This window comes from Pezoporus wallicus, unplaced genomic scaffold (genome assembly GCF_028554395.1).
Source record: "Pezoporus wallicus isolate ANWC-B61680 ecotype Strahan unplaced genomic scaffold, APGP_CSIRO_Pwel_v1 contig_7113, whole genome shotgun sequence".
Classification (NCBI taxonomy): Eukaryota; Metazoa; Chordata; class Aves; order Psittaciformes; family Psittacidae; genus Pezoporus; species Pezoporus wallicus.
Genome location: NW_026642076.1, coordinates 116,506 through 143,596, shown reverse-complemented (window position 1 = coordinate 143,596; position 27,091 = coordinate 116,506). Strand labels below are relative to the sequence as shown.

General features: G+C 42.7%; 1 protein-coding gene across 2 annotated transcripts in view; it reads right to left on the bottom strand.

Annotated features, from left to right (window-relative positions):
* LCP1 (lymphocyte cytosolic protein 1) overlaps positions 1-25,929 on the bottom strand; it is a 46,256-nt gene extending 20,327 nt beyond the window's left edge. Inside the window, exon 1 of one of the 2 annotated variants that reach the window (XM_057426932.1) lies at positions 25,911-25,929. The gene's annotated coding sequence lies outside the window, so the exon portion shown is untranslated. Of the gene's footprint in view, positions 1-7,461; positions 7,631-25,910 lie in introns of those variants that run through there. The other variant, XM_057426931.1, reaches the window with a different exon arrangement.
* Positions 25,930-27,091: the final 1,162 nt, after the last annotated feature.

Here is a 27,091-nt window from a genome sequence, read left to right as displayed (position 1 = left end):
CAGAGTTGCGTACAGCCTATCTGGTCTTCAGATTTAATGCTCTCTTGAACTCAGGCATTGATTCCTTGTATCTGTGAGAACCACTACAGATACGGCTTTGAAACAGTCCAAAGACAATCTCATGTGTTTAGTTTTTTGTCTACTGCCTCCCTGCAGTACCCTTTTTCTGCCTGATCACTGTGGTTTTAGGGTGAGGACACCTTCCAGAGAAAAACTGGTTAATTCACTTGAACCTTCATAAGTACAGAAATGCAGTATAATCCATAATGCAGTTGGCTCTTGGGGTAGGAGAACCCATGTACAGTTTTCAGCACAATCAAGCTGGTGATTGCTACTGAAATACTAATATAATACTACAAGTGGTTCTAACGACCATATTTCCAAGGATTACCTGTAAAAATCCCTGTGATCCACTATCAATGTGGGTAATGTATACTAGGGTAAAATTAGATCCATAGTCTTCCATCTTCATCCTGGTATCCTTCCTGCCTCTGATTCCTCACTACCAATCTCTTAACATTGCATGCCCCATGTTTTTGCAACATGTGGATTCCCTAAAATGCACCTGGACACATGAAAATCTCACACCATCATCAAGAAAATCCATATTCCACTCAATTAATCAAAATCAGAATTTTCTGATTAAAGGTTTTAGCGCTATTCACAATTTAAAAATGCTATATTTTTTAATTGTTCAGGTACTAAAAACAAACCATACACAAATCAAAAGAGTTAAAGCCCAAAGCTTTAGCAACACACACCAAAAAGTAACAAATCCATTTTCAAAAAGCTACTTTTCAGTATATAAACTGCTTATTTTGCTTAGATCATTAAAAGTAAATGATGATATTTAGGCACACAGAAATGTAAAATGCTTCTGGACTATGGTGGAGGAGGTCGTGTTCAATATTTTCCTTCTGATTTTATCAGCCAGGAGCAGATTCATTTGCTTCCAGGGGCCAAACACTTTAAGCACTTCACTGACCTCAATGCAAACTGAAAATACCTTGAGCATCCTATCAAGAGGGCATCCTATCAAGAGGGCATCCTATCAAGAGGGCATCCAATAGCCCTGGATGAATAGTTTAATTACAGATAATCCACAAGGCATTGTAAGCATAAGTTGTGCTGCCCTGCTCCAAATCATTTTCAAAATCAGTATGACAAGGCAGATACAGAGAAAAAAATGCAGAGGATGGCAAAGGAGAATATGTGGAGATGACGGACAATATGAATGAGCTGAAATATAGCTTCTTTGAAGGGAATAGCTGTTGAGTAGCTGAGAAAGGAGCCAAGAGAAAATCAGTCAATGAGAACCAGGCAATGGTTTTGATCACAGACATGCACAGCAAAAAGCAATGGGAAAAACTGGGCAGGAGGGAGGGGAGTTTGGAAAGGAACAAATACAAACAGCTTAGCTCTCAGCACAGATGAGATTTTGAAGGTCAGCAGCAGCTGGGAGGAAGGATCTTGAACTTGGTGTTATCAGAGATCAGTGAAAGAATTCAAGTTCCTTAGAGAGAACAAGATGAAAGTCAGCACATGCTCAGATGAGGAGGCAGGATGCTGAGGAGGGGAAGACAGCTCCATGGGTCAGAGCAAGAACGACAGTGGAACTGCAAACCAGAAAGAAATGGAAGGTAATAAAAGCTCATAAGGAATATATAAAATGGTCTCACCTAAGCTGCTGACAACCATACCAAACTGATAGCAAAAGAGCCTCTACGAAGCACTCCCTTTCCTGCTGTCATTTTCAAACCAATACATTACAGCCATGCATTTAAGCGTCCTTTTATTTGACCTTATCCTAAGAAGAACCTACTATCACACCGATGTTTTACGAGATCTAATAACAAACTATTTTCAGTCTAAAATATAAAGGAAGAACTATAATAATCTCAAACCTGAACGTTATTTCTAAATTGAAACACAGCAATATTGATGTCCTTTTATCTCTTTCAATTTTGAAGCCATAATCTGAGAAGCTGCCTGGTTATACATTACTTGGCAAAGCGTGCACCCACCATGCAATATAAATAATAAATGGCAAAGCCATTAAAACCTCAAGGTTTCCAAGACTCTCATTAAGTAGTTACCTTGTTTCATGTTTTCCTCCATTTCTCTGCTGTTTAAGCTTTACTGCAAGCAAGGCAGTGAAAACCTTGAAGATGTGAAACCACACTTAACAGCTAGACATAAAGTTGTATCTTTACCCAAAGCAAAAAAGCAAATTTCATGGGGCAACATTACATTTCACAAACACATATTTAAATCATCAAGATAACTTAACTGAGAGTTTGAATAAATTACTAATATTTACTCAATTGCTACCATCAGAGCTTTATTTTATCACACTAGTACTTTGTTAATAATTCCAGAGGTTCCCTAGGTGTTGGAGAGCAATCAGATAAAGAACTGCAAGTGTGGCCCTGTCATATAGAAATTTCCCTCCTCTTCTGCTATCTTCTCTCTTCAAACTAGTTTACTTTTTTCTGAAACAAGAGACACTCACTGCTGCAAAATGTAGCTGTTAGAGTTGCATGGGGCAGCACAGGACCCCTCCACACAGAAACCTCTGCCTTTTACGACAGCTTTCAGCTCTAGTTCCTTTTCTCTTTCTTATCTCATTCGTGAATTCAATTTCCAAATGTTCAGCTTCCGGTAACGGCTGGGGAACATTTCCCCAGCTCTTTTCTGCATTAGCCTTTCCTTCCTCACCGGTATTAAAGAGACACCCCCAGTAATTCTCCCCCAACACACAGCTTGCCCTGGACAATGCTACCAGCAGGCAGGAATAAGAGAAGTGACCTCAGAATTGTGCAGAAACTCTTGTGATAGATCCGAAGCATCTTGCAGGACAGAAAAAAATGGAGTACCTTGAGTATATTCAATGTTTGTCCCATACTTCTTTCACCTTTGGGGCTGTCCTCATTCCTGGTCACTCATTAGAATATCCCTGATAGCATATTCCTCCACAGAAATATTTCCCTCTACCTTTCTCTCAAAACGTCCCACACATAAGACCATATATCTATATGAATTTCTGTTCAAATGATGTGTCTCAGTCAGCTAGTTTTCTAGAGTATGGAAGGGCTGAGGAGGAGACAAGAAAAGAGAAGATTTATGAGTTAGGCTCTGATAGGTATTTTCCTTCTGCAGACACATTTTGTCATTTTTGTTCTCACTAAGGGATGAGAAAAAGAGAAATTATTCAGTGGATCTCATGTTGAAAGAAGAATCAACACTGTAACTGCAACAGTGTGGCCTAGAAGTTCCTGAATTTTAAAGTTTCATCCTGTGCACATCAGAAAAAAAATTCTACTAAAATGCAAGAGGCAAAGCCATCTTATTGGCAGTCACCTGAATATACTCTTTTGCATAATCCAGAATAGTTTTTCTCCTAATTAAATTTTACAATCTCAACATGCTATTATTATCATGCTTCTTTTCCATATATTTATTATTATCTGTTGTTATTTTTACCATTCTGATCAAAATAACATGCTTGCACCCCTGTACTAGCACCCACAGCGAAGTAGGACAGTATCATTAACACTAAGTTTCCCCAGCCTTACTGCCAGTTCAGAGCAGTGATAATTTGCACTGATGGCTCTAGGGTATCCAGCCATCTTAGACAAACAATACCATCCATATCCTTTACTCTTGTTTGGTGTTACAGCTTCCAGGCAGATTGTGTGGACATTTTCTTGTGACAGGTATTTTTCTCCTAATGGAGTAAGAGAAAAACTAGAAACTTCTTTGCTGATGAGTTATTCAGCTAGGCAGCTACTCACCATGACTGACGGCATCAGCAAATACCATCAGTTTTTGAACCATGTATCAATTAGATGCTTTTGGTACACAACAACTTTGAAAATAATTTAAGAAGCACAAATGGCAGTATCTTTGACCACATGAGGTGTTTCATAATAAAAAGTTCCTTTTTCAAGTTGTGCACTTAGTGGTACAATTATTTCTGTATTTAAACAGCTATAGATATACGCATGGATAAAAGTTTTTTCTAACTTCCTCAAAGATGATGAGCTGAATTTTAAATCCTAAAGTAGACAGAAACGCACTTGTCTCTATTTGCAATGTGTAACCTCGATTACAGTACCTTCGGTCTGGGTGGGATCTTGCTGTTTAAATCAGCATACAAAACACAGACCGGAGTCTTTCTGAGATTATGGCAAATAGTTCCTCTCTGGGACATGATAAAGATTCACAATAAAATACAATCTTCGTCTCATAGGCATTTTAAAATGCTACAACAGCAAAATCTCCCTGGGTATGCAGGCACTGGAATTAAGCTGTTGTACTTCACATATTTCCTATACAATTTGAAGAAACAGAGAGAAAAGACATTTATCACTGTTCAGAAAGCAACACGGTGATGCCCATGAATTATTTTCTTAATGTTCCATTTTATAAAGGACCTTATATGTCAATGCAATGCCCAAGTCCTAAATTAAATATGAGTCAACAGGGCTTGGGAAGGGAAAAGCCACAGGATTTGTAGCGAAGTGGAGATCTCTTTCCAATATACCACTCAGTGGCAAGGAGTGCTAATCCTTCAAGGAAATGAAGATATTGAAGAAGCAGAGCAGTGAACCCATAAATACTCTCCTCATGTGTCTTTCTTACCAGGGAGAGTCTATATATATGCATATTATTTTTCAATCAGAGTCTGTAGAATTTTTCTTTAAAAAGAACAAATTGATCCAGTACACTACATTTTTTGTTGGGTCACTTATATTTTCTATTCCTTTACGAACACAACCCAGATTTAAAGTGAAAATATTTTTCCATGGAGAATGGAAAACTTTGACTCTCAGCTGCTTTCCAGTGATTTTTGTTTCTCTCTCTTTTTTTTTCTTTTTTTTTTTTGTCCAAAGTTATTTTTCAAACCAAGCCAAACTGACAAACGGCTTCAGTCAATGAGCAGATATCCTATTTGTTGAGGAAAGCCCTGCTCCACCCAGTTCCACCTTCACTAAGGTGGGGAACCAGATCATCTACAGGGCTGCTTTGGATACAGCTATGAGGAGCTACCCCACCTCTGCCCCATCACAACTGGAGTGGCAGATAGGACACAAAACCCTGGGCAGACAGATAAAATCCCTCTTTTCCTATTCCTGTGAGGCAGTCATGACACTGCAGCCCAACAGCAGGTCAGGAAGTACTGACTCAGTCCCAAATGTCCTGTGAAAGCCTAGTATCTGATACAAGAAAAGGAGAACATGGCCTGTGTTTCCAGCTCATTAGCAGGAAAACAGTTCCTCTGCGCATGGAAAGCACTAAAAACATGTTCCAGCTGTAAAGAGGAGGTGGATATATTATTTTTAGATACAAATGCATGTTTGCATTTGACTGATTCCTCCTAGATTTATGAGTCTGTTGCTGTTGCTCCCATGCCAGGAGTTGTATTCTGTCTTCAGTTTTGCAGGGCTCTTCACTGACTTCAGTAAGATTTTTCAGCACCTTCCCATGGGTGTTGCCTCCATATCTGGGACACCCCACTCATCTCACCCAGCAGCAGCAATTTATTTCCTGTCCTACAGCTTTCCCCTTTAATAACTGAAAACATGCACAGAGTGACCAATGCAGAGCCCTCTGCTTCATCTTGCAGCATCTAAATACCATTTCTTTTTTTTTATTAGTAAATATTTTTAATTTTGTGAAATATTTTGCATCAGCATTTCACTACAGTCTGCTCTTTTTCATGAAAGGGCTAAGAGTATGAAAATCAGCTCATTTCTGAATGCACTGTACTCTCCTATCTTCCCCATCTCTTTCCTTCCCCTTTACTCATCCTCTTTTGTACTTTAAAAAACATATGATGATGATTTTTACTGTATGATTCTATCAAGTAGATAGCTCTGCTCCATTCTACACAGCTGTATTTTAACTGAAAGCAGAAGGAAATGGGATTAAAAAAAAATGGTAGCATCATAAAACATGATGGAGTACACATTAGGTTCTGTGAGCAGGGGGAGAGAAGCAACACCACTAGACTTACTTAAGTAAGTCTAGTGACTTTCAAGAAGACTCTCAAACATTTTATAACCATAACAGTATTCAGTCCAAATTCTTTTTTTGGTTTCAGTTGAGGAAGCAGATTCAAAACCAGTAACATAAAAAAGCTCTTTTTGACCTACTGCATGAGCATTGCCTTCAGCTTCTCAGCTAAGTAAATCTGGACCTCATGGTCAGGACTGAAGCAGAAATCCCAACTCTTGCTACCAGCAAGTAGGCAGGTACCTCCCAGTCCCTCCTGGCCCTTACATCTCTCCTCGATGGAGTTTCCCACCACAGGAAAACAGGGGGGCTCCACATCTCCTATCAGCTCAGCAGAGCTTCCCCAGCCCAGTCCCTACCCTCTGAAGGCCCTCTGGCCCCATTTCACAAGGGCAAAATGCTCCTGTGTGACAAGCCAAAGGGGAGGAAAGCGATGCACACTGGAGTTCCTCTACATGAGAGGTTTCAGGGCGTGATCTGCTTTTATCAAGACAATCAAACACCCATCTGCTGAGCACCCATCTGCACTCCTGATGGCACAATCTAACCTACATTTGCTAGAGGTTTTAACTTTACACCTGCAGCAGTGAGGGCGGATGTCTGTGACTTTGGCTACAAAGACCTGAAGTCCCATTTGCTTCAAAAGTCAAGCTGTTCACAGGCTTAAGGGCCAGTTGTACAGATAGTGTTCAAACCAAATCTATGTGCTGAGGAAAACACTATCTGACAAAACCAGCAAGTCTACTGCTCTTACAGAGCAAAAAGTTCAGCCCAAAGGCTCCTGTTCACAGTATAACCACCTAAAATGTCTGCAGACATTTACAAGTTACAGATCATCCACAGTCTCAGCAGAAAGCTCAAAGAAGACAAGGGACAGGCCTGACCAACTTCAACAGTCAAGATCTTAAAGGCAAATTCGATGACAGACCCACCCCATACCACTGTTTTTAAAGCAGAAGTCCCTACTACAATCAGGCTCCATCATGAATCAGTTTTATTTATTGTCTTCAGAGTAAAATTACATTTATAAAAGCCTAATATAAATGTCCTAACATTCAACAAAGTATATTATAAGCACTACAGGCCAAAATACATTGGCTTTATGAATCTGTGTTTTTCATCACTGGTATCACAATCAGCTTCTTACAGGGATCCACTCTGTAATGTATATAATGGCTTCTTACATCATCACACCCTGCCAAACCGATGCAAATTCAGACTACCACTCTACTCAGTTAAAGACCACTCTGCCCGATTAAATACATCAAACACTTTCCTGAAGGTCAGTAGAAACGTCATGTACAAGACAACTGGCAAATGCGTTGTGCTAGTACAGAGCCTGCACTGCTTTTTTACGGTTACCACAGTTTCCTGTGCAGTTAAGCTGCTCATATGCCCCATGAGGGCAGCTTGCCATAGAAACAGCAGGTGGTATGGTCTTACCTCCTGGGTTCAAGCGGTGGGTCCAAACTGCCAGAGCAACAGCTCAACTACGGCAAATCCAAGAGGGAGAAACCAACAGAAGAAAAACCAAACTTCTCGTAGGTTGGGTAACTACAAAGCAGTACGTCAAAAGGTTGCTGCGTCACTAGGAAGGTCCTCTTTTTTGTGCAAAACAGCTAGTCAAACCCAACACGGAAAGCCCAAGAGTGAGTGAGCCCAGAGAAGGAAATGAAATAGATTTTGTCTTTATAAGGAAATCTCTGGTCTGCCTCTACTACTACCTACATAGCCTACCTCACTACTCCTAGAATAGCTCCACTGCTGTGACTGCTTCCTCTTAGTTTTACCCCTCTTTGGTTCTGCTCTCTCTCACTAAGCATGTGCATGCACACACAAAACGCCTTCTCTCTCTGGTGATAGGAGCACCATGTTTTAAACTTGCATAACAAGGTCTGCAGTCCCACACTATGCTCAGCACAGGGTTGGCTGCAAAGTCAAGTTGGAGTCAAGTTGGGGCAGTGTCTCAGGGATGGAGACCCCTCAGCATCTCTGGGCAGCCTCTGCCAACGTTTGAGTGTCCTCACTGTGAAAATGTTTCTTCCTTACATGTGGCTGGAATTTCCCTTGATGCAATTTGTAATGTTTTTATTCTCAGTGTGCATGTCTGACAAAAGGCTGTCTCCATCTTCTCTGTAAGCTCCAATTAGGTATGTGTTAGACACCAAGAAGATCCCTCTCAGTCCTCTCTTCTCCAGGCTGAACAAATCCAGCCCTCTCCAGCTCTTCTTGGATCTCATGTGCTCCAGCCCATAACCATCCTGGTATCCTTCTACAGTTTGTCAAAGCCTTTCTTGTACAGGGAAGCCTCAAACAGGACACAGTGCTCCTCATGCAGCCTCACAACAGACACTGATTTCAAGAATACTTTTCCCAGCTACACTGAGGGTCAAGCATAATAGTGCTTGATAGGTGCAGATATTAGCTCTCTTTCAAATCTGATGAGACAGCATTAGAAGCCTTTGCAGAACTGAAAACACAACATCAATAGATGAAAGTGATTCATCAACCCCACGGGGATTTCAAGAAATGCCCTGACTTAACAGCAAAATTTCCACCTCTTTCCACAAGCTGAAGAATCATCCTTCATCTTTTTTAACAACTTCAGTTCTGACTTTTACCTCTGAAAATAGGCAGCTGGAAGAATGACCAAACTGAATCACTTCAATGAAGAAGCTGCCATTTACAATTCATCAGACCAGCTGGACCATCAGTTACATACTGATGTAGAGAGTTTTTTCATCATCTCCATAGCTGAGATCTGTCCTTGAAGGACATGTACATTTGCTCTATTAAGAATTACACTGAAATGTGTGATTTTATTTTTTGGTGTTTGGGTTTTTTTTGTGTGGTTGGTTGGTTGTTTTTTTCTGCGGGTATTTTTTGGGTGGGTTTTTTTTGGTTGTTTGTTTTTTTTTACAAAACAAAACTTGTAATTTTGTTGAACATGTTACAGGCATTTTTTTATGACTTCCTTCTATTTGAAAAATACCTGCCCTATTTCATTATTTCATTACCTGATAGACTCTGCCACAGCTCCTCTTCTTTGTTTTCTAGGATATTTAACACCAGCCTGATGTTTGCCACAACTTTTTTTCTTACAGAACTTTTGAAATACTTGATAATTTCTGTTGCTCTCCACATCTCCCTAAATGCTGCAATACCTTTTCTGAGATAGATAGGGAAGAGGACACCAAATGGTTGCATGCCTTAAATCTAATGTCTTGCACAGGAAAACTAGGGGTGGGGTTTTCCTTATCAGAGATGTTTGCTAAGCACTCTTAATATCCTTTCTTGAGTTACTGTAGTTTATGGAGAAGATAGGTAAGGAACTCAGATTTTCCATCTTAGAGTATGGTATTTTATATTCATGTCACTTAGACTGAGTTCAATACTGTGTCATAAGCACACCGCACTGATTCATACCAATAGGCACCAGATGTGCTGAAAGAGGGCTCAAACAAGCTTAGAAATACAAGGACAGGGAGAATGAGATTTAAAGTATGATGGATTTATAAGGCAAGTATAAACAAAAGATTTTGATAGATTTACCATGGGAACCATGATTCCCTTTCCCTTTTTCTGCCCTATTTCAAGATCATTTGGGATGTCACTGTATACTGTATATAATAATGTATATATACTGTATACTGTATATAATAATGCTCTCTCACCAAACTTTTTAAGAAGTCTTTACACACAACCCCAGCTGAAGTCCTGTTATAGCAAACCCTATTTAAATTCTGCACTGTGCATCCTTGAAGCATCACACAGATAACAATTTTATAAGGATGTGGACCTGTTGGAGCATGTCCAGAGGAAGGCCCACAAAGATGCTCAGAGGGATGGAGCATCTCTCCAATGAAGACAGGCTGAGAGAGTTGGGGTTGTTCAGCCTGTAAAACAGAAGGCTCTGAGAGACCTTAGGGCAGTTTCCAGTGCCTAAAGAACCTGACAAGAAATATGGAGAGGGACTTTTTACAAGTACACATAGAGATAGGACAAGGGGGAATGGTTTTAAAATGACAGAGGGGAGATTTAGATTAGGTATTAGGAAGACGTTCTTCACAACTGAGAAGTTGTCGCTGCCCAGTCCTGGAAGTGTTCAAGGCCAGGCTGGATGGGGCTTGGAGCAACCTGATCTAGTGGCAGGGGTTTGGAACTAGATGATATTTAAGGTCCCTTTCAACCCAAACCACTTTGTGGTTCTATTGGGCAGCACTGAAATACATTTAACTGGTAGGGTGCAATAGTTAACTCCTACCTGTACTTGGTTAACTTGTACCTCTGTGAAGTTTGTTTGTGGTAATGCTGACAATATGAGATTATGTGACAATGATCTCTTAAATGCAATTTCTTACATGGGGCAGGATACTGTCGGCAGTCATTATAGTATCAATTTCCTAGAATTGTGTTGAACCATAACTCTTCAATATAAATACCTTCTATTTTACAATAAAGTACACTTACTGATAGCAACAGGCTAGTGTTACAGTAGGATGTACTGTGATACTGAGTTAAATGCCTATTACTGTCCTGCATTAGAAAAATAATACACTTGACTTACAGCTTCATTCTTAGGGCCAAAATACCAATGCAGCTACTTTGTGATCTACTTGCGTGAAAGGCAGAAGAGGTACAGAAGGGGAGGGCAAAGACATTAGGAAACAGCTGAAATGATTGTCTACAAGTTAAGCACCATATATTAGCATGCACTGTGTCTAATCACTCACAGAGGGAGAACTATAACTATAAAAAGACCATGCCCCTGAGCCACAGCTGAAGAGGTCAAAACCAGTCCTTTCTCCTATGCTGTCACCACTAAAACACTTCAAAAGCCTTTCCCCTTATTGTCCAAGTGCCTGTGGGACCTTTCTTTCCACCTACCTTTTGCCAGGCTGAAACTTTCATCCTGCTGCACATGCAATGCAGCCAAGCTTCTCTGCAGGTCAGCCAGGCTGTGTCACGGTGGACTCCAAACCCTTCCACCACTTTTCTCCTCCTCTCCTGCAGCCTCTGCTCTCCTCTGCCTTTGTGTCAGCCCCACAGCTCTGAGCAGCAGTGTGAGTTCACTCCTGCCTCCTTGCCTGCCAACAGGCTCTTACCTTCCTCCCCTTCACCCTTGAGTGCCATGGGGAGCCTTAGGAAGGGTGGTGACTACTCACTTTCTCCCATCATCAACCTCAGATATTGCTTATCAAGGTGAGCAGCAACCCAAAAACCCTGTGGAAACCATGGAACCTGTTTCCACTAATGAATGGGAATTATACTGGGGGGAACTGGGGCATCTGCCTAAGAAGAGGTACAGCAGCATCTTACTTGGCAGTACTGTGTTCTGGCAGCCCAGAGAGGTTATACGGGGATCCCCAACTGAGAAGGGAGTTGGGGTGTGCTACAAGTGAACAGTTTCCCTGTGGGAACTAGGGAAGGGTATTCCTGTGGTGGCCTGTTCTGGCACGACCACCTCTTGACTCTTGCGTTTGCCCACTGCAGTCTCCCAAGACCTTTCCCTTCTTGCAGCCTGCTTCTACTTCAGGGAATGAGTTTCTCCAAAAGCCATTATTTCATAAAATCACATTCATATAATGCAATGCCTTCTTTGCCACTGCTGACAGTCATGGGTTTTCATGGGTTGTGGACATGTCCTCTATCCAAGAACATACACAGGATGGGAAGGGCATGGTGGGGAGCAGAGAAGGGACAGCAGCACTCATCTTCCAAGCTGAGAGTGGAAGCTTCCTGCGGACCCTGCGAAGTATCTTTGTTATAATGAAAGCACAATTTTAAATGAACCCTTTGAGGGGAACCTCCCAGTCCATAAAAAATTAGGGCAGATAAAAATGAATGGAAAATATATAAAAGTGACCTCATTCAAACAAATATCTTGCTCTTACGTAAGTACATAGGACCCTAATTCCTACTACACTTTGATGTGATCTGAATTACACCTTTCTTCTGTGTGACCCTGTTGTTGTTCCTGTTAAAAACAGTGACACTTCTTGTAGTGACTAGGAACTGAAATGCCTGCCTCCTTTCTGAGCTTGGAACTTAAATGCTGTTGAAAGGTAAATGAGTCCTTGTGAAGCAGAAGTCATTACTCTGATGGCATGTGCTCAGGTGGGGGGAGGTAATTTGACCAGATGCTGGGACTATGTTAGCAACGTATCCTGAAATGCCACATGTGATGCCTGCAGGAGAATACTAAAGACTATGGACTTTGCAGAATGCCTGTGAAAATAACACCTTTTACTCTGTTTTCTTCCCACATTACATCTGCCAGAAGAAGCCCTGAGAATGCAAAGCAACAGTGGGTGATCCCATAGAACTTGTCAGAACTTGGATACTGGGAGCTTTTGGGGTGGAATCACGATTATCATAAAATATTTGTTGGTGCAACAGAGCATCTCACTCTCTGTCTCAGTCTGTCCATGCAGAAATGACTGGGGCAGACCTATCCCTGCAGAGCGTCGCCTCCCAGATGAGTCCACCACTGTGTTCTCCCTCCCTGAGACATGGGATCACCAATCCCCATGCAACCACCACCCTCCATGCCAGGACCCACATGGACCTCTCTATCATCATTCCCAACAATGCTCTGCACAGCTGCTGCATGGAGCTAGAGGAGGAGGAAGGAGGTAGTATGGAGGAGGGTGATGGCCCATGCCTACATAGGTGGGAAGAAAATGAAGGGAAACTTGCCACACAGCAGAGCTGGGTGTGAATCAGTAACAAGGCATTGACACTTGGGTAGGGAGGGTCATCTAGGTTTGTATATTGGCACATCTGGAGATACAGGAATGTAGAAAGAGAGATCTCTTGCTCTGAAAAGCATGGGTCTGGTGGGGTCATTCTCAGAAGCAGTGACTCTCCAAACCTCACCCTCTCCTTTGCAGAATGACCAGGAGGGTAATGTCCTGTTAAATCTAAGTTGGGAGACTAGTTTATGATTTTGCATCCTTGTGCAGCTCACAGTTTCCAAATTCTTAACTCTTGAACACCTGCCTTAGAGTCTTCTAAGGAAATCTGTATTTCAGTTCCACTGTCAACCCATGTTATTTAGCAATCAAGATGAGCCACAAAGATCAAATAAGCTATGAGTAGACTGCTGCCACAAAGATCGAATAAGCTATGAGTAGACTGCTGCCACAAAGCAAAGGAAAATATCACTTCTAAGCAGAAGTACAACCTACAATCAGCCTAGAAAGATCTACATTTCCCCAAGTATATGTTCAGGGGCTTAGGAGAGAACAGTGCCTGCTGGCAGAGAAGGAGACGGAGTAATGATCAACTTCTGGTCCTGAAGCAGGTTTTTCCCACAGCAGAAGTAGCCAAACATCCCTATGAAACAGAAGGCAAACAGCTCTGAGGCCATGGATGAACTTTGGGCTGTCAGACTTTGTACCAAATTCCCGAAGTCATTTGCTCCACAGAGATCTCCTGCACTGAAGTGGCTGTGTGTCTGAGTCTTCATTATGGCCCAGGCCCTTGCAGTAAGAGCTCAGCCTTAGTTAAAAGGTGTAAGGAGCAAGATTAATTTCCTGCAAGCAGTCTGAACTTTGAAGGAGAGGCATTTAAGTGAAAAATGAAATACCAGGGGAAAAAAAGACCCTGTAAAACGAAAGCAATGATAAATAAATAACAGGAAAGTGTACACCCCACTACAAATTTAATAGGCTACGCCCAGACATGAATTATTGAGCAGAACCAGCCATTTGCTGCAATGGGGAGTACTAGTGAAATATTAATCACAGTGCATGAGTTAATCTTAGGTTTTACTTTGTGGGGGAGAGAGAAGAAGAGGTTGGAGTGCCCGGCCACTGCTCACTGAGAGGCTGGCCATGATGCTCAGCCAGCTCCCAAGCCTGACTGCAGTGACAGGAGGGTGCACACTTCCTTGTTGTTTTTTTTCTTTTGCATTCCTGTGAAAACCAGAGTCTTGGTTAGACCCAGACTCAGCCCCAAACCCGTTTCCTAATTTTTGTACTGTTTTTTTTTAGGAAATATTTAATCTTTTTGATGAGAGTAGAGTATGAAAATGTGACATTGGTGGCTTAGCTGGCCTGAGGCTTACAGGAGTAAAAAGCATGGAGGAACAGATGGAAAAAAAGACTTTATTTTTAATTATAATTATTATGACAGTTGTTTTTGCAAAGCTGGATGGAAACAAAGTCATGATTTTTGAGAATATGGATCTGGCAGAAGCTTTCTCATAGTTAACCAACCTTCTCATTTATTTGTTACACTCACCGCCTCAATCTCACTTGATGTTTGGTGAGTGAACTGTAAGTAGGTGACTCTGGCACAGTATAAAACCGGGCCTCCCCCCTTTGCCAACTACATGGGCGCAGAGCTCCACCATGCACCCAGGGTGCCTGTCACGGCAAAGATAAAGCACTTCTGCTGGGAACCCAGGCACCACCATCCCAGTGTTAGAATTTCTAGTACCTGTCTTCTTGCTGCAAACTGGTGCAATGGCAGGAAAAAAATTGCACAGCTATAAATGAAGCTGCTCTCCCAAATAAATTCCCCACAGGCAGCTCTTTGCCAAGAAAAAGAGATAATTCAATTTCCTTTAGATCCAGATGGAAATGGAGGACTGATCAAAATGTCATGTGCATGCAGGCTCACTCGCATGCATACCTTCTTGAATAGTCTATCACTATGTTTTGATTTCATATCTTTTTTAATGTTGGAAATTTTAACCTCCCAGGCTGTTTGCTTTGCTTTTAGCTTATTTTACTTTTTTTTTTCCACTCAGCTTCTTTAAAAATTTTAGTTCTGTATCTCTTCCTTTTTTTTTTCACGTTTCCCTTTATTCTCTCTTTTTCCCTTTGTATAGTCTATATTTTTTATCTTTCTCCCTCTACCTCTTGCCATTTCCTCAGTCCCTGACTCCAACTCTAGCAGCTTTTGCTTGTTCTGCCCTCATCAGTGCTCTTCTTACAGCATTATTCATAATATTTCTAATGGCACTCAGCTCACATTCAGCTCAGAAGCCCCACTTCTTTTTGCAGGCTCTCGCCTGCATTTTCCAAGCCTGGGGGTCAGTGGTGTGAAATTCTGCACAGAAACTGCTGCTCAGAAACCCATACAAGCAGTTATTAGTTCCCCAATGATGGGAAGTTCACCTTCACCAGGAGGAACTTGATGTGTTTCTACAGCACACCCCAAAAAAAAAAAATCTCAGTACAGAATCTGGAGATCAAATGCCCAAATTGAGGGGGTTTTGTTTCCAACCTTGCCGTGGTTGTATTTGCAGAGCCAGCCCTTCTTCTGGCTCTGCATCAAGGGGACTCACCACACTCCCTGTGGGTGAAGGATGGAAGCCAGCACTAGGCTGACCATGTGCTGCACTGGGTGATAGCCTTTCACTTGGAACGTATCCTGCATCGACTGAAGCTGCAGGAAGACAAAAAAAAAGATAGTGTGGTTTGGTTTTTTTGGGTGGAAATTAAACACAGAGGTATCTGACATCAGTCTTTCCACAAAGGTCCTAAATCCATAAAATTCTTACCTGGTACATCTCCATTTTTGGAAAAGGAATGAGTACAAGGCCACTGTCTTTCCTGGCAAATCTAGTCCCAGTAATGGTGATTAAGAAAACCTCCACGTCAGAGCTTGTATTTGGGATGAATCCCTTCCATGACATACATAAACTAACAATTATGAGAGGAAAAAAGCTTGGGAAGGGGGAGACATTTCTGTCTCTCTCTGCCTGCAAGCAATCATGCACCCTGATTACAGCTGGTCTTGGCTGTAATTCTGCATCAGACCAAGCCCCATAAAACCCCAGTTACAATTCCTGCATGTTTTCAGTATCAGCTTTGCTCATCTCAAATAAGCAAACCTAAGCTTTTCCTTGCTTTTTTTTTTGCTCCATCTTACTGGTCAGATACCTTCCTGTCCTAGTTCTTGGCGTAGATAACCTCTTGGGAGCTCAGCTAAGGTTGAAAAGATATGGATGTGCTTTGTAGGGCAACTGAAGGGTATTCAACCAAAGCCATGTTCAAACTCTAGAAGTCTATATAGAACTTTGCTTTGACAGTAACAGTGCCCAAGACTGTGAGGCTTTGCACACCTGAGCAAAAGTTTGAGGCAACCTAAACAAGTTTTAGGAAACAACATGTTTAGCTAACATGTTAAAAAGCAACAAAGCTAGAAAACTAAAATATGGTCAGGAATCCCCTCTCTACTGGGTAGTTAATTTAGCAATCATACAGAAGGCATATATTGTAAAAGAGAAAACAATAATTTGCTGACTGCTTGAAGTGAAAGATCTTTGGGGAATACAGATGTAAGATTCACCACTAGAAATTGAAACTCCACAACTGTATCTTGTGTGTGTGTGTGTGTGTGTGTGCGCTTGTTGCTGGCACCGGGATTGCCAATCCTGCTCTTCTGGGCATGTTCCCACCAAAGCAAGTGGCAAAGACACACCTGGCAACCACTGCCATGGACAGATAGGCCATGGAGTCCACTCCAAAAATCAGCACCAGGTACAATGAGCCACATTACTGCTCAAGGATGAAAAAGGCCTCAGCCACTGTGAAGTGCTGGACAGAAATCATCTTTCCTCGCACCTCAATTTTGCAGAGAGGAAGAGGTAATGCAGCTGGGGATTTTTCTTCCAGAATGTTTCTGGGTTCTCAACTTTTTTTCCCTTTTCACCTTTGTGTCTTCTTTGTTCCCAGGGGTGGTTTCTAAAATAGCTTCTGGAGCCTCTGGGCACTGTGGTTCCAGGAGTGAAGAAAGAGGATAAGAAAGAAAGCTTACCCAAACGGTATGTATTCCCACAGATGAGACATAGAGGGAGGTAAGAGTAACCAGATATAACAGATAGATAGACAGAAGGTTTGCTCTACCACCATCAGTCAGAGAGCTGCTAAGGGTAGGGGGAAGAAGAAAGCAGAAGCACATTCAGTTTTTCTTTCATCCCCTTTGCTAGCCAGGACTGAAGGATAGCCACACAAGAGAGGTGGGATGAGGTGGAGATAAAAGATCAGGACAAACCATCAGATAGCTCAAAGGAAAGACAGTTTAGTGTCATGAGTGGCAGAAGCAGCCTGCCTGCTGGTTAAACTTGCTTTGGCTGGTTTAATGCTCCTTCAGGCATTTCTTTGCCTTTTCCCACTTGTGAGTTACAAGTTTTCACAGGAGCAGCAATGAGTTTCCTACATGACAGTATCTCTAAATCCTTTTCTAAGCATTAGGGTAGAAAGTATCTATGTTCTTCACAGCATTACTATTACATAACTGAGTAGTGTGTAATGAAGTACCTGTTTTAGCTGTCAGAATCACTGAACAGCCAAGCCACAGCAAAGACAGGCAAAGATCTCACAATGAAGAAAATCCCACCAGTTTGCCTGGTTCCTCTCAGCACATGAACTGCTCCCGCAATTGCAACATAAAGAGGAAGAAAAACTTGGGGGTGGCTCTGATGTCCTGCAATGATCCCCTACAAACCATCTTCTGACTCATTTCACAAAGAGGTAACTCCTGTGCAGCACACTGATACTGCAAGTTCATCCTAGACTTCATGCTGCAGGATCTGGCTTGCAAATCACATTTAAACAAGAGGGTTTGCAGGTGCCTTTGCAAAGAGCAGGTTTAGTTCAGCCTGTTTACATTTCCTCTGTAGTTTCAGCTATATGTTGTAACCTCTGTTTCCTCCACGGCCGAAGAGCTGTTACCTTTTGGTTTAAAAACAAGTGCATTTCCACACCACAGTAACATTTCTCTTCTTAAAGCTCAGGGACACCTTTGGCAAGTGCATTTCTGGCCACAGCCGCATGAACGAGGCCCTGTGAGGACAGCTGGCATGTGAACTGTGCTGCTATGCCCAAGGGTATGTTCCAGCAATGACTGCAAGAGATGTTGACTTACGAATGAGAAGGAAATTACTATGCATTTATTAAGATCCCTTGCACCAGCTTCTCTGCAGCCTCCCCTCAGAGCTTTGTGGGCTTCCTTCCCAGCACACAGATATCTGCAGCCACAAACTCCAACTCTTACTAAAGGCCATCTTTTCACCAGGTCTTGCTACCTGCCCTTGCAATGTAAGTCAGCATGTAAGCAAAGACTGTGTGCTTCTGTCCAAAATTACTGCGACATACCACTGCATGGGTTCTGTGCGCCAGGGCCAACGCAGGAGAGTCCTCAAATCCCACCGCAAGAAAGGCTCCAAGAGGAAGGATGACAGGATAAATACATGGCAGGTACATGGTGGTCACAGCCTAAGGGGATACCTCTCTTGCCTCTCCTAAGATTTCTGGTTATCATTGGTTGCACAAAACCATTTAACTAAGGGCATGTAGACAGTGAAGGCAGAGTACTGCAGAAATACTTGAGTTTGCTTGCAGAAGACAGCTTAAATGCTGGTAGCAGCTGAGCTGCTGCTGACTGATGTATTCTACTTCAAAAAACAAAACAAAAAAACCCAAACAAAACAAACACCCCCCAAAATAAACAAACAAAAAAAATACAACAAGAAAACCCCACAAACACAAAAAAACAACTAAAAAAAAAAAACAACCAACACGGGACATATTTTTAATATATCTATCTATCTGCGAGAGCTCTCCCATGGTTTGAAAAAACTGTCTAACCATCAGGCAGTCCTTCAGTCCTTCCTCTTCCTATCTACATGCACCATGTCATTGTGAAAGTAGATGTGGATGAAGTCGCGACACTGGGATGCAAAGGAGAGCTGCAGACAAAGCTGAATGCTTGGGCACTCACAGCTTTGCAGCAAGGGCAGCTGGAGTTCCCTGAACACCAGTGTAAAATGCCAATACTCACCCACAGGCTGCTTTTGAATTGGCTTGACAAATTGTTTTCTCATTTATGTCTGCAGCATCCACATTAAAATACTTGGGCTCACTGGTGTATCACAGCTTAACTGAACGAACACCCCAAACCAAAAGAAGACTGGATATCAGATTGGATATAAGGAGGAAATTCTTTCCTGTTAGGGTGGTGAGGCACTGTAATAGGTTGCCCAGGGAGGCTGTGAATACTCCATCCCTGGCAGTGTTCAAGACCAGGTTGGACGAGGCCTTGGGTGATATGATTTAGTGTGAGGTGTCCCTGCCCATGGCAGGGGGGTTGGAACCTGATGATCTTAAGGTCCTTTCCAGCCCTAACTATTCTATGATTCTAAGACAGGGGAAGGGTGGTATTTCTTTTAAAAAAACCCAAAACCAATTAGTAGTAACAAATATTTTGATTCTTTCTGATACTAGAAATTAGATGTAAAATGCGACAGTCATCCTGTTACTTACAGGAGATTGAAAGTGGTTCTACAGGATCTTTAGTAAGGACATTTTCCTTCTCTGATTACCTATAAATCCCTTTGTCATTTTCTAGGAACTCTCTTTCCTTTGATATCTTTTTCTGACCTAGCAAATAGACAATATAAGAACTTGTTTGCAATATAAGAATAAAGAAACTGATTACTGCCTTATTCTGTAAAACATTTACCACCATCAATAAGCAAATGTGCAAAACATTAGTTTCTCTTCTTAGGACATATTTATTTTAATTCTTTGTCTCAAATACCCTGTGCACATTGACACCTCCTGTACGACCTAAAACCCAACAACTTTTGCAAATATCAGTCTTCCTACTGACATGCATATTGAAATACAGCTGCTTTTTAAAGTGCTTGCAGTTGGTGTTGGTTATGAGAAACACGCTCTCATAAGCATGGGAGACCTTCCGTGGCTGATGACCCCAGTTCATCGGGGAGCAACACAGTGTTATTACCTCTGTGCATTGTCCCTCACACCATCTATCCATGTGATGCCTATGTTATCTTTTCACACGCAGCAGACGTTCCCAGGCTTATGACTTGATGGCACCAAAGGTCTCTCCCACCAGGTAGAGGGGAGTCTGTTCCCACACTCAGAGATGGCTTCTTTATGGGAGCAACCCCACCAGCCATCTTGACAAGGGATCTAGCTTTTGGTACCTGATGAAGAGAATGCTTTCCTCTGATTTGTGGTGCTTTTAGTAAAGGGAGATCATCCAAGCTAGGAGTTACTCTGCCCAGCTTTACAACATCCGTAAGCAGTCAGTGAGGATCTCCCTGATGAGCAGGATCCAAGCTGATGGGAAAGCATGCTTATGGAAAATGGCAAAGTGAGTATTTTAAAATAGAGCTGTTAGGAGAAACTAAGGGTTTTTTTTCCAATAATGCATAAACTACTTCATTTAATTCACAGGCAAAAATAAATATTCTGACATTGCTGCTTGTTGTGTGCCCCTGCTCACGCTTCATGTGTTAATCACAGCTCTGATTAACATTCCTTATTAAAGCCAAGCTGGTCAAGTCACTAATATGCAAATGACCTCACTGTGCATGCAAAATGTAATTCAACCTATTTCCACTTCTGATGGCTGGCCTTTGCTGTTTTCCCTAACCCTGAATGGAGCCAGGTGAACTCTCAGATCCAGAACCCAAGGACTTCCATAAACTTCCAGTCTGCAGGTCTTCCAGAAAGCCTGGATGTATCCTCTTCCCTGGCACCCTAAGGAGTATCGTAGAGCTTTCTGCTCCGGCAGGGAGATTGGACTAGATGATCTTTCGAGGTCCCTTCCAATCTCTAGCATACTGTGTGATACTGTGTGTGAGTAGCTGCTCAGCATTTTCCAGAGACTGCTCTATTTTCTTCATGTCTTAAACTGGATAATCTGAAATCTATGTTTTATTTTTAAAACCCTGGCCTGGATAGGCTCGTGACAAAACTGAGGAGCAAGTCATGACTCCTGCCTGTACATAAAGAGAGCAAACATACAGGAGGAAAAGAGAAAAATAGTCTGCCAAAGCTAACTAATAGGAGCCAGTTACATTTGCAGGAGTTTATTATCAGTACTTCATTGTAAGAATCTCACAAACTGAACATTATATTTACGTATGTTTACTCTTTACAGAATGTCAGGCAGGCAAGGACTGTATAGAAAACAACAGAGCACAAATGTTAGAAAAGTTTGCTGACATTTAGAAGCACAGATGCTTTGAAGTTTAAAAGTAGGGTAAAGGTCAAATAATTTCTAAGAAGGTTTTTATATATGGCATAAATTATTTTGGTCTTGTAAATGCAAAGAAGTGTCTGTCTATGAGATAGACTGAAATCTCCTCTTTTGAGTTCTTCCCGTAAGTGATAGAAGAAAAATTATATTTACAACTCCTTGAAGTCATTCAGAAACTTGTTTATATAAAAAATTAGAGAATGCTCTCATGTATCTTTACATAATCATGAAACAAATAAGTTGTTTCTAAAGATACTATTTTTATGTATGTCTTCAGTGATTCAACTTGAGACTTCTGCTTAAGAACAGAGAGTGGGGTTTGTTTTTTTCCTTGTTATTTAACATAATAATCATAACAAACTATTATTAAATAAACCCAAACCAACCGACAAAAAAAGCCCAATAACTCTGGCTTTTTTCCCAATTTTTTTTTTTCCACTCAATTCTACTCTGCCCCAGCACATTGGCTCCCTTTTATCTGTACACACAAGAAAATTAAACTTCTTTTTATTTATTTTTTTTTCTGCCCTGAAAGGGATAGGAAATTCAATGCCAACACGGCATTGGTAAAAAGTTAACAAAACTCCCTTCATTTCAAGGCAACATAAAAGCACAGTTACAGGAACTGTAACGAGGAAAGAAATTCCACTTTTCTAAGAAATACAGCTATTCCTGCTTACAGGAACAAAAACACTTCGTAAAAATACTCAGGTCTCTGAAGCAAATATTTTTTTACTGCAGTTTTACAGGGCTTTATCTTTGGGGAAATCAATTCCAGAAAGATGCTGACCTCCTTTTCCAATGAACTTCTGGATTCACTGATTTAAGTGTGATGTGAAGACATGTGCTGCCACTCTGCTGTCCCAGATACTTGGACACTAGAGTTTTAACCACGCTTCTCCATCCTGCGGTACCCAGTTTGAACAGGTTGAGAAGGAAGGAACATGGATACATTGGTTGGAAGGGACCTCTGGTGTTCATCTACTCAAATCTCATGCTCAGTGAGTTACATGAAAATGCAGCGCTACAGGAAGGAAAATTCTGATGTAAAAGCATACATGTTTACTTAGCTCATACATATGAGCTAAAACAGTCCACTTCCTGCAGGATAAGGGCTTGCAAGAGCAAAATGAAATGTGCTGACCTTCTTCTGATATTTTCTTTAAAGCAAAAAAAACATACAAAACAACTTCTGTGGCTTCCTGAATCAGTAATGGTCAAGGGCATCCAATCACAATCAAATAAAGGTCTACTAGTGCTAAAATACCACAACAGGAAAGGAAGAGTAAATATTGAAGGTTCAATAATGAAAACCAACACAGATACAGAAATTTTAAGCTAAGGAAATATGTAGATATTGATTCAGAATAAAACTCTAAAAAAAATAAGTATAAGATGATCACAATAGAAACAGGTTAAACATAACTAAAGAAAATTAAAAAAAATAAATAAGGTTTATTCAAAATGCTGATGAAGTGGACTAGCTATCTTTCCATAAGAGAGAAGGAAACTGGAATAGTTGTATTCCCCTAAGTGAGAAGGAAATGAATGCACTGTAAATACTATGGGTCACTAGGTCACTAGATAGGGTAGGAAGGAAAAGAGCAAGACTACAGACTGCACAAGTTTACACAGGGAGTGTTCCCCTCCCTAACACTGAGCATCCACTCAGGCTCCTAAGCCCGTATGCAGTGGGACGAACTTCAGGGCTCCCAAGAGTTGAGGCACTCTCCAGAGGGTCTCTGCCCAAAGGCAGCACAGTGTGTGTCTGAAAAAAAGCAAAATACTGAGAGAATGAAAGTAGATTCTTTTCTTCACAGAGTCCACCATCAATTCAGAAATCCATCTCTCAAGTCCACCTTGTAATGATATTACCAATTTGTGAATTTTCCAGTTGTGTGCTCCCTATGTTGCCAATACTAAAGGTCAGTAGGAGGACTAGCAGCATGTTCCTAGCTTCTTCTTGATGAAAGTCATTCCATTTTATTAACCCACACTGTTACAATTGGTACTTTTTTATTCAGCCTTCAAAAACATCAATGAATAGACTATAATAGCAAGCAAGAGAGTGTAATTTCTGATTAATGATTGTATTTTCATGAGAAAACCTGCAGGTTACCTGTAAAATAAATAAATTCATAAATACATAAATAAATAGGTCTGGTTATTTAGCAATAGCACTGGTTATACATGTGCATGCAGAGAAGTAGAAGACATCTATCTCTGAGTTCTCTTGAGCTCCCAACACAGCCCCGCCTACGGTTCCTTGCTGCTCATTTCTCTGATTTGGCATGGATAATTGGAGGGTATTAGTGTTCTGAGGATTTATTTTTTTAGCAAGGGCTACCTGAAGTGTGTGTTGCACATGAGAAAATTCATGAACTGCAGGTCTGTCTTAGAGATGATGATGGGATGCAAGAGACAGAAATGGTTAATGGTGAGGAAGCACCACGTGATATGGTAATGTGGGAAAGGAAGTTTCATCTTGGCTTCTAATGCTGAAATAACATCTATAGCATACACCATTACTGGACTGTCACTGTTGCTGACCTTCTCACTCACAGTTAGTATGTCTTAAAAATTGTTAAAGGAATAAAGGGGATGATTTTGGAAGCAGCTGATGGAAGAACCATCCAACCAGTCACCCAAGGCAGATCATCAATGGAGATCAATGCCAGACACTGCTGGGGATGTGGGCCAAAGTCCCTCCCTCACATCAGACACCCACAAGCCTTCGAGTGAGATGGTGCGCTAAGCACAGGTCTTGTAACTGTTTTTTTATGCTGAAACAAAAAAATATACACCTTGCTCTCACAAACACAAAGGACACCTTGCTCCTCTCATCTGAAATGAGGAAAATCACAGTCCCAGTGAAGCCTGGAGAAGTTTTGCCAGGAGCTCCTGTAAGAGCAAAATTTCATCCCACTCGCAGAATACAGGATACAAAACTTCCTTAGGAGAGGAAGCCTACATTACACTCTGGTATTCAACAGGAAGGGTTTTCAGTCTGGGGTCCACGTACTACTTAGCATTGGCTTGTACTCCGCTGCAGAGCCAGGAGACAGCACTGCGGGAAAGGCTTCCCTTACCACCCCTGCCAGTGAGTACCTGGCAGAAGGGACTTGGCCAAGCCCAAGCTCAGTACCATCATCTGCAGCACGTGTGCCAACCCAGTGTCCCACCCTCCAAACACTCAGCTTTGTGCATGTTAACTACTAACCCTGCTGAAGTCAGTGCTTTGGAGAATAAAGATTAAATATTTTGGCAAGATTTTTTTGGACTATCCCTATTGCCAGTCCTAAAGTTCCACATTTATCTCCAATGGAAGACTGCAACACAACATTTTGCTGTCAACGGCATGAACACATACAAACTTTTTTTCAGTGAGGATTCTGGTATCCTTAAGATATCCTCCTAGCCTTCCTCAGAGTGTCATCTTCAGTGCAGGCACCTACATCTGACCAAGGGAATTAGGAGTGTGTCTGGCCTCCCAGATCTGAATGCTCACCCTCGTTGTACCCAACTCCAAACCCAAAGGCAGGCATAAGCACCCCTGTTCTGCCTCCCACAAAAAGAGGTGCCAGGGTGGGAAGAGGTCCCACCAGTCCCCAGCACCATGCAGTGCGCGGCCACATCATGGTGGATATGCAACCATCACTACTGCGAAAAGACAGTAACACGAGAGGACCTGCCCAAATGAGCCTACAGCCTAATGGGAGAGAGCTAACGATTTCACATGGGGTGCACATAACGTGTATTTCTTCATCAAGACATTTCGCTTTGAATTTCACCACTAAGCACATAAGCCAATGATAAAATAAATCATTTGGGCACAATATTGATCCTTGGATGACCATTGCATTAAAAAAAATATAAATGCTTTGGTGTGTTACATAAATAATTCCCCTCTGGCATCTATTACACCCGCTGCAGCCATACCTTTCATTTAATTTACACAGTTTTGAGGAAGGACATCCAAATTTTTCCCTCAGCCTAGTCCACTCACTTTACACAGTGGAGTATGTGCAAAGGAAAAGCAGAAGCAAGAGAGGGGAATTGATTGCTGCCAGCCTGGTAGGGAAGCATTACCCTTGCAGACAGGGGACAAACAGCAGAGTCATCTGCAACATGCAAACCAGCTTCTTCATTTCCATAGGGAAGCAAAAGAAATGCCCTTCAAAAATTGTCAAAACTATTACCACTATAAAGAAGTTGTCCTTAGCGGGATCCTATGGACCAAAATGAATTTAAAAAATAAATATTAACGTTAAATGTATCCACTAAGCAGTTTTTGACATAGAAAACGATGCTGAGTGGTCAGTCTGTGTAAGGCAGATGCAGACTGATCATCAGTCCCTAAATGCAACCTAATGAGACCATTTTCAGCTAACAGAGATGCTAAAACTGCCTCCAGTTCGGTATCCCAGCCTTCCCTATTTCATCCAGTCCCTGCTCTGCCCTGCTCCACATTTCCAAGTCACTTCCAACAGACTCTATACCCATGCGAGATTTCTACAACGCTTGATCAAACGGGGGCTTGCTTGAACCAGGAGTGCAGCGCCGGGTCCACTGCTGAAATTAGTTATACTTCCGCGACTAATTGGAAGAGGTTTGGCCCAGCTCGACCCCGCTCGGCAAGAAGAACACCATGTTTGCACCTTATCCCACCCGGGCTCCGGGCAGGGCGTGTGACCCACAGCACCGGCGCCCCGCTTCCAGCCCCTCCGACGATGCACGGTTCCCCTCGCGCGGCTTCACGCCCGCCCCCCCCAGCCCTCACACCGTCTCCGCTAGCCCCGAGAGAGGAAACCATCATCATCATCGCCATCATCACCAGTTAATTGCAACGAGAGGGTAGTTACCAGCGAGGAGCGGCGCCGCAACAGGCGATGCGGGGCAGCGGCGGGCGCGCTGCCGCAGACCCCTCGCGTGCTCCCGCCGGCCGTGCCCCGCCCACCCCCGTGGCCACGCCCCCTTCTGTTGGCCTCGCGTGCTGCAGCGGGGGCAGGCTCGGAGGCGGTGGCTAACGCGGCGGAAGGTGAAGGGGAGCAGGCACCCCGGATGCCGTGGGCTGTCCGCGGGCTGCCGTGTCCTTACGCCAGGGTGCGGGACGCCATCCTGGTGAGCCCCGAGTGCCAGAGGTTTGTGGCAGAGGGGGGCCCGCGCCGCCCCTGTGGAGAGAGGAAGGTGAATCTGCTGTGGGCCGTGGCCCAGAGGGCGGCTCCGCTCCCAGCCTGGGGGCCGGCAGCGGTGTGCCCGCGGCAGCTTGTAGGGACGGGCAGCAATGGCTGAATCAGAGAATCATAGCATCAGCTAGGTTGGAAAAGACCTTTAAGACCAAGTCCAGCCATTACCCCAGCACTGCCAAGTCCAACACCATATCATGTCACTAAAGGCCTCATCTACACGGTTTTTGAACGCTTCCAGAGACGGTGATTCCACCACTGCCCTCGGCGGCCTGTTCCAATGCCTGAGCACCCTTTGGGGAAGAAATTTTTCCTAATATCCAGTCTAAACCTTCCCTGGTGCAGCTTGAGGGTGATTACGTCTTTCTTGTTCTATCACTTGTTACTTGGGAGAAGAGACCAACCCCCATCTCACTACAACCTTCTTTCATGCAGTTGTAAAGAGTGATAAGGTCCCTCCTGAGCTGCCTTTTCTCCAGACCAAACACCCCCAGGTCCCTCAGCCATTCCTCATCACACTTGTGCTCCAGACCCTTCTTCACCAGCTTTGTTGCCCTTCTCTGGACCTGCTCCAACACCTCAATGTCTCTCTTGTAGTGAGGGGCCCAGAACACAGGATTCAAGGCACAGCCTCACCAGTGCCAGTACAGGGGAATGATCACTGCCCTGGCCCTGCTGGCCGCACTATTGCTGATACAGGCCAGGATGCCATTGGCCTTCTTGGCTGCCTGGGCACAAGCTGGCTCATGTTCAGCAGCCATCAATCAGAACCCCAGGTCTTTTTCTCTTGGGCAGCTTTCAGAGTGAGGAGTCCCCAGCATGTGTGTACAGTGTTCACAGATGCTGTGGCTGAGCTA